At 39.2% G+C, this 17,370-nt stretch overlaps 1 long non-coding RNA gene across 3 annotated transcripts in view; it reads right to left on the bottom strand.

Annotated features, from left to right (window-relative positions):
• Nucleotides 1-457: 457 nt before the first annotated feature.
• LOC110217504 (uncharacterized) overlaps nt 458-17,370 on the bottom strand; it is a 47,324-nt gene continuing 30,411 nt past the window's right edge. Inside the window, exons 4-5 of one of the 3 annotated variants that reach the window (XR_013482947.1) lie at nt 5,565-6,588; nt 458-5,477 (exon numbers count right to left, since the gene is read on the bottom strand). This is a non-coding gene — a long non-coding RNA (uncharacterized LOC110217504). Of the gene's footprint in view, nt 6,589-17,370 lie in introns of all 3 variants that reach the window. The other 2 variants (XR_013482946.1, XR_002327057.2) reach the window with 2 other exon arrangements.

Genomic DNA, 17,370 nt, shown 5'->3' with positions numbered 1-17,370 from the left:
TTTTAATTTCTTCGTCTGAAAACTACCTGTTCATATCCTTCGACGATTTATTAATTGGGGAATGACTTGTATTCTTATAAATCTGACTTAGTTTAGAGGGAGTTTTCTAATGAAATAGTAGGCCCAATCCCTATCCTTACCTCTGGGGTAAGAAGTTATGCCCACTAAGGATAGACCAGGCCAGGTTTAATAATCCCAGCAGATGAGGTGGCAGAACTTCCTGCTGTATTGCTCTGGACAGTCCTGGTTTGTTGGGCTATTTAATTAACACTAAAAAGGACCAGGGATGTCAGTTTATGCCAATTTTTAAAATTTTTGCTATGATTTACTATAATTTCTACTATTTGTACAAATCTACTTTAAATATAATTATAATTTATATATGTAATGTATAATAAATATATATTATATATAATATATAAATATAAACATAATTTATAATTATAAAGCAGATAGCATAATTTTACTTTGAAATAAAATTTTTCATCTAGCTATTTCTTGTTTTCTTTGCCCTATGAATTAAAAACAAAATATATCACATCAGTTGATACAGCTTATTCCTTCAAGGATTCTTAACTATTAGTCCTTTTAGTGGACCAGAAATATAGAATGGTTGAGGAAGACTACTGAGCTCTAGGAGAGCATGGGCTGGCTATATCTGAAGGGAGGTGAGTTGAAGAGAGTCTTTCAGATTTTGTGGAAAAGCTTAAGATGGTTCTAGGAGTTTTAAACACAAGTTCAAAATGGAAAGAAAGCATGTGTTTTTAAAAAATGCAGCCATTTAGGCAGCTGCCCAGTAATTAAAATTCTATTAGTTCAGTTTTACCTGCCCTGTTTGGCAGCAACTAGGTGGCACAGTGGACAGAGTTCTGGGCCTGGAATCAGGAAGATTCATTTTAGTGGATTCAAAACTGGCCTCAGACACTTACTAGCTGTGTGACCCTAGTCAAGTCACTTAACCCTATTGGCCTCAGTTTCCTCATCTGTAAAATGAGCTAGAAAAAGAAATAACAAAACACTCTAGCACAGGGATGGGGGAAACTACAGCCCTGAGGCCACACGTATCACTGTAGGTCCTTAAGTGTGGCCCTTTGACTGAATCCAAATTTCACAGAATAAATCCTTTTATTAGAGGGAATTAAAATGGGAATTACAATAGCACCTACATCCCAGAATTGTTGTGAGGATCAAATGAGCTAATTAATATTTGTAAAGCACCTGGCAGATAGTAAATACCTAATAAATGCTTGTTCCTTCTCTTGCCCTTTTCCCTCTCATTAAGAACCTTCTAAGGATGTGGCTGTTGAGGTGACAAGTGAATCTGTCAATCAATTTGTTGCTATTCAGTTGTTTCAGTCATGTCCAACTCTTCCTGAATCCTTGGGGTTTTCTTGACAGAGATACTGGAGTGGTTTGCCATTTCCTTCTGCAGTTCATTTTATAGACGAGGAAACTGAGACAAACAGGGTTAAGCGACTTGTCAAGGGTCACCTAGCTAGTAAGTGTCTGAGGCCGGATTTGAACTCATGAAGATGAGTCTTCCTGGTTCCAGGCCTGTCACTCTGTCCACTGAGCCATCTAGCTGCCCAATAAACTTTATTAATCACCAGGCACTGTGCTAAACACTGGGTATACAAAAAGAGGCAAAAGCTTGTCCTCAGTCTCAAGGAGCTCACAACTGAATGGGTGAAATAAGGTAGGGTGCCATCCAGTAGCTCCTTTTGACCTGAATGCTTCCCAAGCTATCTTTTGCATATTTCTGTCCCACTCCCACAGAATATTCTTGCCCACCACCTCTGATAAGGTAGGTAGTGGTAGACAGTCAGAATCAGTCTCAGGTACAAAGGAGGGAGTACAGTGTCCTGAGATGGTCAGTGAAGTTTCAGAAGGATAGTGATTTTTGCCCAGAACATTCCTGTTTCCTTTCTTCCTGATGACAGTTGCTCTGAGATCCCCAGCTTCGAACAATTTTAAATTGTGATGTGCATTGTCAGCATCTGTCCAACATAATTAACATCTACAAGTCTGCCAGTGACCACTATGAGATAATTGGTGACCACCAAGTGAGAATGTGTCGTTTCTCTCTGATGCCCTCTGATCTGATGAAAATTAGCAGATGGATATTTTTTTTCCAAAATAGTGAGGCAATCCATTACCTCAGATTTCCCCTGCTTTATTTCTACTTTGAAGGCTAGTCAGTAATTTTGAAGCACATTAGTTTAGACAGAAATATGCTCCTGACATATCTACTTGGTAAAATGTACACCAGCCTCTGTCTAAGGAGCTCTTTAAAATTCTGTGATCGATACCAGGTGAAGACCTCGAGAAAAAGTGTGGGACTCATCTCAATCCATGAAGCATTAAATAACAGTTACTGTACAATGTTGAGTCTTCTTTCTTTGATTTAATTTATTGAAATTTTGACTGAAAATGGCATATAGAAAACTGGACTTTGGGCACTCGAAACCCAGATGAAAAGAGGAAAGGAAGCTGGTTGGGTCAGTGAGGAATTTAATCAGGAGAAGCACGTGTGGATCCCTGCTCTGACACTTTTTGGTGGGTAGCCCTGGCCAAGCCATGTAATCTCCCTAAGCCTCAGTTTCCCTAATTATATAAAATAAGGTTAGTGACTTGCTTAATGCTATCTATCTCAAAGGACTATTGTAAAGAAACTGTTTTGTAAACAGTTTTATTCAGTCATCTCTGACTCTTTGTGACCCTGTTTGAGGTTACCTTGGCAAAGTTTCTGGAGTGGTTTGCCATATCCTTTTCCAGCTCATTTTATATATGAGAAAATTAAGGCAAATAGGATTAAGTGACTTGCCCAGGGTCACACAGCTGAGGCCAGATTTGAACTCAGGAGGACTTATCTTCCTGACTCCAAGGCCAGTACTCTGTCTACTGTGCCACCTAGCTTTAGGACAGTCCAAGAGCCTCCACCACCAAAGCCACAGGGTCCTTAAGAGGCAGGGATGGTTTCAATCAAAATCAGGGCATTTGTGACCATTGGTGACATGTTTTGAAACACAGATTGAGGGCTACTATGTTGGCCACTAAATGATCCATTTTTAACTCATGGCAATAGTGTATCTGAAATATTCAGGATTTAGCATGAAATGGTGGAATGAGCACTGATGTTAAAAGAAAGAATACTAGGTTCAAATGCCCACTCTGATACTTTAAATCTTGGGTAAGTCTCAGTTTCTTCATCTGTAAAGTGAGAGGGCTGGTTGTACTAGATTACCGATAAGGATCCATCTTACTCTAGAGCTATGATCCTATGAAGTATTTTCTTCTGCTGTATAAGCAATTTGGAAAAGAATGTTTCCACCCACTGCTCGTCTGTGGCAAGTTTTATTTTGGCTTTTTTAACCAGGTCTACAAAACATTTACTACCAAAGGCTCTCACTTCTAGAAACTTACGATCTTTAAAAACAAAACAAGGGGGCAGCTAGGTGGAGTCAGGAGGACCTGAGTTCAAATCTAACCTCAGACACTTGACACTTACTAGCTATGTGACCCTGGGCAAGTCACTTAACCCTGATTGCTTCACCAAAGAAAAAAAAAATAAAAACATAACAAGACCCTAACTTCCTCTTTTTCTCTTTATCGCTGGATCTCTGTTACTATAGTCCCTTTCTCTTTAGTTGTTTTTCCCCTAAGCTGAATGAGCCCATGTGCCGAGGCTACAGAAAATGAAGCAAACCATGGTATAGACTTTAGATTTTTTTTTCAGTCCACACCACTCCTTGGGTTGGAACACAATGGGCCAAATGGTATTTAAGGTCCATTCCAGTTCTTATGTTCTACAGTTCTCTGTGTGGGGCAGTAGGTTGGACACCACTTTTTTTTTAAGATGACAGTATTAAGTGTGGGGTAAAAATAAAATGGAAAAAAGTCACCCTTTTTTAATTTATCTAATTGCCAAGCACTCAACCAATTGGTGGAAACAGGTACAAAAACATAATATCATATTTGCACACATAACCATTGTCTTGTCACATTCCAATAAATATCTAATTGTGGGGGGTTACTCATACTTACTTCTCTACAAAACTTAAGGGCTTCTTGATTAAGGAGCAAATTATTTATTGTCAAAGCTCATTTTGGAAAAACTAATTTTCATGCAGTCTTCCTGTAGGAGTCAATGTGGTATACGGAAAGAATGTTGGATTTGGAGGCAGGAGACCTGTGCTTGAATCCCAGCTCTAATATTTATCAACTGTAAATGGCAAAGTGGATTAGTCACTGCCCTAGGAATCAGGGAGACCTGGGTTCAAATATCTTTACTGCCATTTATCAGAAATGGGACCTTATACAAGTTACATGCTCTCCCCTTGCACCCCAGGCCTGTTTCTCCATCTGCAAACATAAAAGGATTGCATCCAGTTTGTAAAGCTGGCCCGAAAAGGGAAAATAACAAATGCTGGGGGGGGGGAGGCTATGAGGATGCAAGCACATTGATGAAGCTGTGAATTGATTTAGCCCTTCTGGAAAGCAATTTGGAATTAAGCTCTAAAAGTTACTAAACTGTGTATCTGTATACCTTTAAGGAAATCTCTCTCTCTCCCCTCCTCCCTCTCCCTCTCTTTTCTTTCTCTCTTCCTCTTTTCCTCTTTCTTTCTTCCTTTCTCCCTCTCCTTTCTCTCTCTCTCTCTCTCTCTCTCTCTCTCTCTCTCTCTCTCTCTCTCTCTCTCTCTCTCTCTCTCTCTCTCTCGTGAGAACAAAAGGTGGAGAAAGGAAACTCTAAACTCAGTGAGACTGTCTGGAGAATATCCTGGGGGTTAGCATATAATAGTCACCAGGATTTGGACTGGGGGAAAAAATGGGATAGAATGAACCTCAGGAGGAAATTTACTGAGCATAACAGCAGAGGGAGACTCTCAAAGCAGTAATGGGGATCAAGGAGTGTTCCAACTCCACCATTCCCCACCCCATGACAGGTAAGTCAAGGCGGAAGACAAAGTAGAATGGGTACTGGATAGGATAGTAAGGATCATTCCAGGAGGATCCAGGTGTCAGGAGCCAGGACCAGGGGATGGAACGATCAAGAGAAGAAGAGCTCTGACGTAAAAGGAAGCTTGTCAACCTCCAAATTACCCTCCATTTGTGTGTATATGCGTACATATGGGCGGATGTATGCATATATACGTATATACACCTACAGAGAGATGCATAATGTACACACTTATCGTCATGTTGTCTTTCCTCATTAGAATGTGAGGTCCTCGAGGGCCTGTCTTTATACGTCCGGAGCTTAGCATAGCTGTGAAAGCATTAATTAAACGCTTGTTGACTGTCTGACTGACAAAGGCTGACAAAGAAGGCATCGTTCCTCTGCCCGGTGTGGAGCGCAGGCTTGACTCTAAGCAGCAGTCTCTGATTTGCTGTTACTTCCCTCCACGCCCGAGGAAATCGTGTTTTCTGCTCCCAGAAGGGTAATCAGACCCAATGTCCTACGTCTGGATTGCCTTTTTCTGTAGCACAATAAGAGCAGTATCAACAATTATTCACTAAAAACCAACCCTCAGAACAACAATAATGATAAGAGAAAGAGCACATACAGCGTATTTATTCCCCAGGAAATTTCTGTCAGATGCAACAGCTGTTTGTTGTTATGTTGTGATTTTTTTTCTTCTATCCTGGGGCTGAAAGGAAGGGGCTGTTATTAATCCCCCTGTGGTGAAATTACCTGGGCCCGCAGAACCAATGAAACTGCAGACTGTCAAAATATTAGATTGGGAGTAAGGAGACCAATTTTAACATTTCAAAATTCGTTTTTCTTTGCTCTCACTTTCTTTTCTGTGGTGTTTGACTAAGCTCATTTCCTTGGAGCAAAAGATTATGTATTATTAAGCAAATACTCATTTACCTTCTGTTGGACAATTTTCCTAGTCCTGAGGTGATTTTGGTTGGTTTGCATATTAGCGGACGATTTCACCTCTCCACCCAAAGAGTTATCTCTCTCCTCAGTTTTTTATAGCATTTTGCCAAGGCCCCTCCTTTTTCCTAATCATATCTACCTTTTTTAACCCTAGTTGTTTATATCTCAACATTAGGGCTAAGGAATTTTTCATTTTTCTATCCCCAGTGCCCGGAACCTAGTAGATTTTTAATAAATATTTACCAAATAGATGGCAACCTGGTACCAGATTTGGTGTCAGAGAACCTAGATTCAAATCCTAGGTCTGACCCTTGATACTTGTGTGACCTTAAGCAAATAAGGCCTTCAGCGGCCTTCTTCAGGACCAGTTTCTTCATCTGTAACATGAGGAGGTTAAACCAGAATGTTCCTTCTGGCTCTAAATCTATAGGTTTATGAATTGAAATCATATCTGCCAAAAATACTCACAAAATACAGTCAACCTTTTTCATGCTCCATTCTTGAAAAGAATATTCCTCTATGATTGTATAAGTTTATAATTTCCCTAAATAAAGGCAAACATCACATAATTTCAAAGTAGGTAAAATTAAATAGTGGCATTTCTGAGACAAATTATCTACTGATGAGAATAAAATGACAAAGAGATTACCATATTTCTTTCATCTCCATTTTCTTAATTATCTTCGCTTTCCTAATTATCTTCACTAGAAAAAAAAATGAAGCCAATGAAATTTCAAAAAAAGTGTATAATTTAGAAGTTTGTATTGATGAGCAATGCCTGAATAAAATAATCAGAATTTAGTGTCTACTTTAAAAAAATATGTATCACTTTTATCATATTGCTTAGTTAAAATTTAGTGGTTATATATCGAGTTTTCCAGGGAAAATGCTGAATCTGAGGAGATAGCTCTACCCCTTCCCACCCATTCCCAAGCTATTGGTTTATGGCTTATGTCAGAAAGTGGTATCTATCTACAAGTATTTATTAAGCACCTGCAATGTAAAAAGCTCCATGCAGGAGTGTTATGCATATGAAATAAAATATCAAAGGATTCCTATATCATTTATTCCTTAATCAAATGAATTAATTAAAAAAATATATAAAGGAAGGCGGTCTAGCAGTGCCAGATCTTAAACTATATAAGGTGCTAATCATCAAAACTATCTGGTACTGGCTAAGAAATAGAAAGGTGGATCAGTGGAACAGAGTAGACATACAATATCCAATAGTAAATGACTATAGTAACGTTGCGTTTGACAAATGTAAAGATTTAAGCTTTTGGGGTAAAAATTCACTATTTGATTAAAATTTGGGGGATAATTGGGAAGCAGTCTGGCAGAAACTAGGTATAGATCAATATCTTCTACCATTTACCAGGATAAGGTCAAAATGGGTAGGTAATCTAGGCAGAAAGGGAAATATCATAAGGAAATTAGAAGAACATGGAACAGATTACCTATTAGACTTATAGATAGAAGGATTTAAGAATAAAAAAGATATAGAGAACATTGTGAGATTAAAAATGGATAATTTTGATTACATAAAATTAAAAAGTTTGTACAAATAAAACAAATGTAGACAAGATTAGGAGGAAAATAGGAAATTGAGGGGGTGATTTTATAGACAATTTCTTACATAAAGGTCTCAAATCTCAAATATATAGAGAACTTTGTCAAATTTGTAGTAGAATCATTCCTCAATTGATAAATGGTCAGACTATATGAACAAGCATTTTTTTTTGCTTTGGCAGTTGGGGTTAAGTGACTTGCCCAGGGTCACACAGCTATTAAGTGTCAAGCATCTGAGGCCGGATTTCAACTCAGGTCCTCCTGACTCCAAGGCCGGAGCTCTATCCACTGTGCCATGTAGCTGCCCCCAAACAAGCAATTTTATTGAAGAAATCAAAGCTATTTATGTAGTCATAAGAAAAAATGCTCTGGATCATTATTGATTAGAGAAATATCATTTCATGCCTATCAGACTGGCTAAAATGATAGAAGAGGAAAATGACAAATGTTGGAGGGGATGTGGAAAAATTAAGACACTAATACACTGGAACTGTAGAACTGTGAATGTTCCAACCATTTTGGAGAGCAATCTGGAATTATGCCAAAGAGTTACAAAACTGTATATTCCCTTTGACTCAGCAATGTTACTATTAGGGCTGTTTCCCAAGGCAATCAGGGAAACAGGAAAAGAGTGTATATGTTCTAAAATGTTTATAGCAATTCTGTCTGTGGTGGCAAAAAACTGAAAGTGGAGGGGATGCCCATCAATTGGGGAATGGCTGAACAAGCTGTGATATATGATTGTGATGGAATACTATTATGCTATAAGAAATGATGAGCAAGTCGATTTTAGAAAAACATGGAAAGACTTGCATGAAATAATAAAGAGTGAAATGAGTAGAACCAAGACAATATTGTATACAGTAACACCAATATTGTTCAAAGAATAACTGTGAATGACTAAGTTGTTCTGAGTAGCATAAATACTCAAATCAACTTTGAAGGCCCTATGAAAGAAGATGCTATCCTCTACCAGAGAAAGAACTGAAAAATAGAAGGATAATACAGTTTTACATATGCCTTTGTCGAACAGCTGCCTTCCCTAGTGCAGGCTAGAGAGGAAGTGAAAGAAACAGTTTGGAACTTAAAATGTAACAAAAAATAAATAAAACTAAATTTTAAGAAAGAATATTTTCTCTCAAGAAGCATACATTCTATAGAATAGCAGATACCTTTATCAGCAGGTACCAAAAAAGTGTCCCTCTCTTAAACTACATCCCCTCCAAAAAATAATCTGGGGCATATATTTCAAAAGAGATAGCACCTGAGTGTAAATACATATAAGGTTCCTGTCTGCCCTTCAGTAGTCTATAACCTAATTAAGATAGCCCACAGGAGAAAAAAATTGGAATTCAATAAATATTTATTAAGGCCTACTAAAGATCTTCCTAAGTGCCAAATGAAATAATAAAGATTTTAAATGCTGAAGGTGTACAGAAGGAAGAGATTCTCTACCATCTGACTCTATCTTTCCATCTTGATCTCAAAATAACTTCCCAAAGGCTCCAATTGGAGTGTTTACTATACTCTGAACTCAACCCAGGCCTTCTTGTCTCTGTAACATCCTCACATCTTCTCTATACTTAAGATGAGATCAGTTCACATTTAGATGAGTTTTTAAAAAATCTAATAGTTTTATAATTTACAAAGTGTTTTCCCACAGCTTTGTGAGGCGGGTATTGGAAGCACTGAGCCTATTTTTTTTTCTATTCTACAGAAGAAGAAATAGAGATTTAGGATATTTAATCCCTCGTTCATAGTCACAAAGCTAATATGCTTCAGAGCCTGAATTTGACACACCCTTACACCTCTTTTACCTGCCCCCCTCCATCTCCTATAACTGCCTTTTGAAATTCTCTATATTCTAAGGGTTGCTCATGTACTATTTCCTCTAACCAGAAGTGACATATTTGTCCCTTAATTTCTTGTAATTTTTTTTGTACCACCCTCTGGCCCTGAACAAACTGTGCTGTGTATCACACATGCATAAACACACCTTACATTATTAATTGGTTTCATAAAAATTTGACACTACGTGAAGATGTTGAGAGAATACAAGTGAAAATGTTGACAAGATAATATTATAGTCAGCAAATAATTCTACTGTGTCAGAAAAGTTATAAGGCCCATATGGCCAGCATCTAAGCTGATGAAAATCATGGTAGACTGGAATTTAGTTAAATACCCTGCCAAACACTGCAGCAGTTATCAAGAGCAGACTAGGAAATTCTTCCCCTAGATGGATGAGCTGGGGACCAGGAGAAACCTCGGAGGTGGGCAGCCTTGTAGAGAGGAGGGGCAGATCAGAAGAACGTATGGGGCTGCCTGCCCACCTTGCAACTAACACATGATAGAACTGTTTTAAGCCTTGCAGCTCATTCCACCAAACTCATTACATATCTCTGTGCTACTTCTTAAATAAAGCAACCATTTATTCTTACAAGTCAGAATAATCAGGATAGAATAGATTCTAGTCTCAGTCAGAGGCTATGGGCACAGTCGAGCAGGATCTGGCCTCAGGTTTCAGCAGAGGCTGGATAAAGCAAGGGGTGACCACCCTCCTCTACAGACAACAAACTGGGGAATAGGAACTGACTGGTCCATTTAGTCCCTTGTTATTTGTGACTGCATATAACTAGAACTGATAAGTGGTTGTCTGCTAGCCTGGAAATGAATTTTTAAAACAATTTAAAAAGTTTTTTGTGAGGGTTTCAAGAATAATGAGTAGAAGAGGCCAAGCAGCTACCAACAGCTAGAGAGTGGATAAAATCCTGGACTTGGGGACAAGAAGAGTTGAGTTTGAATCCTGCCTCAGGGCAAGTCACTTAAGCTTTCTTGGTCCTATTTCTCTCACCTGTAAAATAAAGTGTTGGAATCTATGTCCTCTGAGGTCCATTTGGCACTAAATCTTTGATCCTATTCCCAGGGGAAGGGAAAGGGAATTAACTTATCATGGGATTGACATTTTTTTAATCTCCCCTTGGGGTGCGAGCTTTTAGAACCTCACCACCATTTGTGGAAATAAGTAACCATGGTCACCCAGGTTTGGGGAGGTCAGAAGGTAAACTGTGATTGATGTGACATGCATGGATAAGAGCTGAGGACAAAGAATTTTCCTTCCAGGAAGATAATCTAGGGATGTAGGCCCTTAGTTGGGCAGCTCTCTGAAGGGGAGAGGTCTTTCAGAAGTATAGGATGTGCCCTTCCTGTGCCTCAGGGCTTCTAAGACCTCGTGGAACATTTAGCTCCATGTGAACTGCCTCACTCATGATGTCTATTTATGCAACTGTTTTGATTGATCACATACTCAGACTTTGAATGATTTTTTGCCATCAGAACAGAATAGATTCCTCACGTTGTTCAACACTCCAATTGCTCAGAAGGCAAGGAGAAAGGGCAATAGGGCAATTTCAAGATAGATGGAGGACAAGGGCATAGGGAAAGAACCACCAGTTACTGGATGGACAGGCCAATGAACTAGAAAGAGACAGAGGCTGGTGTTAGAGATGAAAACTAGGTCAAAGCAAAAAATTCATAATATGGTTCACTACAGGTTCTGGAGAGAGACAAGGTCCTGGTTTCAGGCTAGAGGAGTACAGTGTTAAGATAGAGAAGAGCTGACCTAGGCAAATGATTGGGTTCAATTGATTTCACTAAAATCTTGAAAGTTTAAGGCCAACTACATGGTAGTGGGATGTTCTCCTGACTTGTCCTTCCTGGTCAACTGAAGGACACTTTGTGCTATTGTTATCTTCATTGTCCTTCAAGGAATCTGTGGGAGCCTGAAGGTCTCAGATTCCCCACCCCTGAAGTAGAACAATACTTAGGTTGTCAACAGAACAACTTTGCATCAATTTATACAACAATTATGTTAGTTTTAGTTATGAAACATTATTATAATTATGAAATTATGAAAATACATTCTTTCAGGACAGATTATGTTATACATGCTAATGCTTGCTGATGTTCAGTTTTATTCATATAAAATTTATTAAGTGCCCCCTACATAGGATGCCAGAAGCATAGATTTAGAAATGGATGGGATTTGGAGGCCAATTCTCTCCTTTTATAGAGGAGAAAATAGAGTTACAGAGAAAGTAGGGGTCTAGCCCAGGGTCATTCAGCTAGTAAGTATCTAAGGTGGGATTTGAACAAATTTTCCTGACTTTTGTTTAACACTCTATCCACTATACTGCATAGCTTTCTCTCTAAGGTTAAAGATACAAAGAGAAAAATGAAAGCTTTTGCCCTCGAGAAAGGGACATTATTATACTGAAAGAATGCAACAGGTACACATTTTGTAGGCTGATCTGAGTATCAAAGAGCTCCATTAATTATTCTGCCACCAAATAGCCCAACTCAGGGAAAGACCTAGGCTACTCCTTCCTTCATCTCATAATCTAGCTCTCATGTCAAACTGGCACAATATGGGAGTTGGAGGGAAGGGAAAGGTACAAGCATGTTAGCATAAGCCTTGCCCCAGATTCTTGTGCCTAGCAAACAAACTCACTAACTGAAAGAGATATAAAAAGGACCAGGGAAGTTAATGTGACATTGACCAATCAGAGCCGATTTTAAGCAAATAAACTAATTTGGTCAGGATGGGACAAGCTGCCAGGAGAAAGGTGGCAGCTGGAGGAAATGTGAAATGGGTAAAACCTTGATACTGACTTCAAGTGGGAACTGGGAAAGAGGAGGCAGCTGAATGTGCTAGAGAAAGAGAGAATATTCCAACAATGCATATACCTGCCCTCAGCCACCTGCCTATCCATCTGTTTCACTCTCCTTCCCTTGGGTATCCAAATCTCAGTTTCCCTCTTGTGGAAAAGAGATTATTTCCAGCTAGGGGCAGAACATGGAAGGTTTTGCAGTGAAGGTGGCACCTAAGTAAGGACTTGAAAAAGGTCTTCAATAGTCATAAGTTTGGAGAGGAGCATCCACTCCAGGAATGGAGGATATGAGCAAAGGTTGACTGCCCACCAATCTTTAATGAAATGGGAATCAATAATCCCATTCCTTCTGATGAGATGGAAAGCCTTACCATTTGACCTATCACCACCTCCTACAATCCTCCAGGCCTTCCCACTTGCCCTACATCTGTGCCCTATTGTTCCCTGCTACTGACATCTTAACTATTTATGTAACTAAAAGACTTCTGGGTCTTACTATCCTTCCTACCACTGAACCCTTGGGATTTCTGTCTTCTCTTCAGCTAAACTCTTTTATGATTTCCTCCCCTAATTATAGTGTGAATGCCTTGAGAACAGGAACTGGCTCCCTTTTTCTGCACAAAGTGTTAGCGTAGTACTTGGCACATGGATTAAAGTGTTTCCTTATTCACTGAGGCAGCTAAGTGGTGTAGTGGATTGAGTCCAGTCCCTAGAGTCAGGAAGACCTGAGTTCAAATCAGGCCTCAGACATTGTAAGCTTTGTGATTCTAGGCAAGTCATTTAACCTCTATTTGCTTCAGTTTCCTCAGCTATAAAATAGGGATAATAGCAACAATAGGGTTGCTGTGAAGATAAAATTAGATATTTGTAAAGGATCTAACACAGTGCCTGGTTCATAGGAGACAAAATATAAATACTCATTCCCCCTTTCCATTCATTCATCTATTTTTTTCCTTCAATAGAATGATATAAGATTATAAAGGTAGGCTAAAATGAAGTTGTCAGTGTCTTAAAGTCCAGTCCTTGGGAGCAGCAGAGCCAAGATAACTGAGAAAAAGCAGTGACTTGCCTGACCTCTCCCCAAAACCCCAACAAACACCTTTAAATTATTCCATAAAACAATTCCTGGAGTAGTAGAACCCACATAAGGACACTGTGAAATAACGTTCCAGCCAAAGACAACTTAGAAGGTCAGCAGGAAAGGTCTGTCGCACATTAAGTGAGAGTGGAGCCAGTCCAACTCAGGCCACACTAGCACAGAGCCAGACCCAGTAAGCCAGGAGCACGCCTTAGGAGCCACTGAATCAGCAGTGGCAGCAGCTGCTTCCAGAGCTCTCAGCCCACAGATGGTAAGGGGGTCAAACAGCTGGCCAGAAGGAGATTACAGGGGTCTTTTTGCTAGTACTGAGGCAGGACTCTGCTGCTTTGTCTGAACTCAGATCAGGGTCACAGTCTTGGGTGGTAGTCCCAGGGCAAGAAGGAACACTACCACAGCAGAGCTTGTGGCCACAGTGGAGGGGGACCCTCCTCAAATTCCAGGGCAGAAAAGGATGCTTGTGGTCAATCACAGTCCAGACCACAAGCCAGCAGAATAGTAAACAACTCTCCTTAGATCATACCACTTTGGAAAAACTAAAAACTTATAAGTCCCTAAAAGTACTCTGAAAACAGCTGCACAAAATCCCTGAAGCTTGGGACAATGAGCCCTCCACCCTGGAGGCAGTGCACTAGGCTGGGAAAATTAGCAAACAACAGAAAAAAATTCTGACCATAGAAAGTTACTATAGTGACAAGCAATATCAAAACACACACTCAGAAGAAAACAAAGTCAAAGCTCCTACATCCAAAGTCTCCAAAAAAAAAATGAATTGGTCTCAGGCCATGGAAGAGTTTAAAAAGAAGAGAAATGAGAGAAATGCAAGAAAATAACAAAAAATGAGTCAGTAGCTTGGTAAAGGAGACAAAAAAAAATGCTGAAGAAAATAATACCTTGGCTCAGATTCTTATAATCTAGCCAAGAGCTCACTAACATTCAGACTCCTTAAGAGTCTGCCCAATTTATATAAGGTCCATCTTGTCTCCATTAAGATGCTCAGATTCTTAGAATCTAGCCAATACCTCACAGACTCTCAGATTCCTCAAGAGTATGGCTAATATGGCAGATCTTTAATAAACCTTATCTTTGACTGAAAGAAGTATTGGGTCAAATTCTTTCAGGTAGGACCCACGTGTCATGATCTTGGGGTCCCAGCACCCATATGCCTCAACATTTTGGTGGCCTCATATAGGGAAACTGCCTAACTTCAAGTTCTTCTCCAGCCAAGACTGGAAGGTATATAAGCCTCCCCTACCCTTCCTTGCTCTGCAGTTGGCATCCCTCTCTAAGCACCAAGGTTTGGAGGTGCTTTTCGGGCAGACAGTTACGAGGCTGTTTCATGCTCAGCCTGACACTCTCAGGCTCTCAGTCTACTGGGTCGTTCAAGGCCATGGACCTAGGTACACCTTCCACAGCATAGAGGACAAGGATGGACACCCGATATGGAAGTGTATGCCCAATTCTATCAATTCTCTCAGGCTAGGGAATTGGGGAAAACTGCAGTTGCTTTTTAGTTCCCTGAGGCTTACTTACTCCCTTCCCACTATACCCCCAAATTCTCCTTCCTGGAGGTTACAGGGAAAAGTTAGAACAGCTGAAAATATCTTGGCAGATTTTGGAGGTTTTGTGATTGTTCGTTAAGGAGTTTACAACTCTGGTCACTCCCTTCTCTTGAGTCAAGAGGGTATCTGTTAACCCCTCTCATAGGAGAAGAGAGTTTCACCCTTCCCCCTCACCTTTGATTTTTCCTTCCCCCACCCGGAGAAAAGAAGGAGTGGGGAGGGGCAGCAGCTATAGCATGGGACCCACTGGTAATGGACTTGGGCCCTGGGGCAACCTTTGCCTGGAAGTATCATCCAGGTTCAACACAACCTGCTCAAAGTAAAGAAGCTAGCTCCAAACTTGAGTAAAGAGCTTAACTGGAAAAGTAATTACTGCTGCAATTTGAGCTTCATAATCACGGGAAATCTGGAGACAAATTTCTTCAGCTCTGGATTGACAAGCTTTTTTAACCTCATCTTTCCACTGTGATTTCAGAATGGAACACTAGGCCTTCCAGATTTTCTTCTTCAATGTTTTCTGGTAGTGCTGGTCAGCTACCTAGCTTCATAAATATTAATGAAAATAATACCAAAAGGGAAAGGAATCTTGAAGTCCATAAACAATATGTGTGAAAAGTGGAAGACTGCTTTACGAATCTGTATTAAAAGTAATAAGTAATACTTCTTTTTAAAGAAAAGAACACCTTAAAAAACAGACTAGGCCAAATGGTAATAGAGGTCCAAAAAGCCAATGAGGAGAAGAATACCTTAAAAAGCAGAATTGGCCAAATGGGAAAGGAAGTCCAAAAGCTCACTGAAGAAAATATTTCCTTAAAAATTAGAATGGAGCAATTAGAAGCTAGTGACTTTATCAGAAATCAAGACACTGTAAAACAAAACCAAAAGAATGAAAAATAGAAAACAATGTGAAATATCTCATTGGAAAAACAAGTGACCTGGAAAATAGATGCAAGAGAGATAATTTTAAAATTATTGGACTACCTGAAAGCTATGATTTAAAAAAAGAGCCTAAATATCATCTTTTAAGAAATTTTCAAGGAAAACTGCTCTGATATTCTAGAACCAGAGGGTAAAATAGAAATAGAAGAATACCAAAAACCTCCTGAAAAAGATCCCAAAATGAAAACTGTCAGGAATATTATAGCCAAATTCTAGAGTTCCTGGGTCAAGGAGAGAATATTGCAAGCAATCAGAAAGAAACAATTTACATATCATAGAGCCACAGCCACGATAACACAAGATTTAGCAGCTTCTACATTAAAATATTGGAGGGCTTAGCATATGATATTCTAGAAGACAAAGGAGCTAGGATTATAACCAAGAATCACCCATCCAGAAAAATTGAGTATAATCCCTCGGGGGGGGGGGCGGTGGAGAGAATGGCCATTTAATGAAATGGATAACTTTCAAGCATTCTTGATGAAAAGATCAGAGCTGAATAGAAAATTTGACTTTCAAATATAAGACTGAAGAGAAGCATAAAAAGGTAAACAGGAAAGAAAAATCATAAGGAACTTAATAAGGTTAAACTTTTTACATTCCTACATGGAAAGGTGACACTTGTAACTCATAAAAACTCTCTCATTATTAGGGCAATTAGAAGGAGTATATATAGACAGAGGACACTGGTATGAATTGAATATGAAGGGATTATCTCTAAAACAATAAAATTAAGGAGTGAGAGAGGAGTGCTGGGAGAAAGGGAAAGAGAGAGGTAAAATGGAGTAAATTATCTCACATAAAAGAGGCAAGAAAAAGTTTTTACAATAGAGAAGAGGGGGGGAAATGAGAGGGAGGGAGTGAACCTTACTGTCATCAGAAATGGTTCAAAGAGGGAATAACATACACATTCAGTTGGGTATGGAAATCTGTCTTACCCTACAGGAAAGTAGGAGGGAAAGGGGGATAAGAGAAGGGGTGTGTATAATAGAAGGGAGGGCAAATTTGGAGAGAGGGTAGTCAGAAGCAAAACACTTTTGAGGAGGAACAGGACGAAAGGAGACAGAAAATACAATAAAAGGGGGAGGGGAAATAGGATGGAAGGAAATACAGTTAGCTATAGTAACTCTGAAAAAAATTTTGAAGCAATTTTCTCTGATAAAGGCCCCATTTCTCAAATATTTGGAGAACTGAGTCAATTTATAAAAGTAAGAGTCATTCCCCAACTGATAAACAATCAAGAGATATGAACAATATTCAGACAAAATAATCAAAGATATCTATAGCCATATAAAAATGCTCTAACTCACTGTTGATCAGAGAAATGCAAATTAAAGCGATTCTGAGTTACTTACCTCATACCTATTAGATTGTCTAATAGGACAGAAAAGGTAAATGACACATGTTAGAGGGGATGTGGGAAAAATGAGACATTATTGCACCACTGATGGAGTTGTGAATTGATTCAACCATTCTGTAAAGCAATTTGGAACTATGCCCAAAGGACTATAAAACCATGCATACCTTTTGACCTAGCAATACCACTACTAGGTCTGTATCCCAAAAGAGATAAAAAAAAAAAAAAGGAAAAGGACCTATATGTATAAAAAAATATGTATAGCAGCTCTTTTCTGGCAGAAAAGATTTGAA

This window comes from Phascolarctos cinereus, unplaced genomic scaffold, assembly GCF_003287225.1.
Source record: "Phascolarctos cinereus isolate Bilbo 61053 unplaced genomic scaffold, phaCin_HiC Scaffold_726;HRSCAF=1367, whole genome shotgun sequence".
Taxonomy (NCBI): Eukaryota; Metazoa; Chordata; class Mammalia; order Diprotodontia; family Phascolarctidae; genus Phascolarctos; species Phascolarctos cinereus.
The sequence above is the reverse complement of the archived record's forward strand: the minus strand, read 5'-3'. Positions and strand labels throughout refer to the sequence as shown.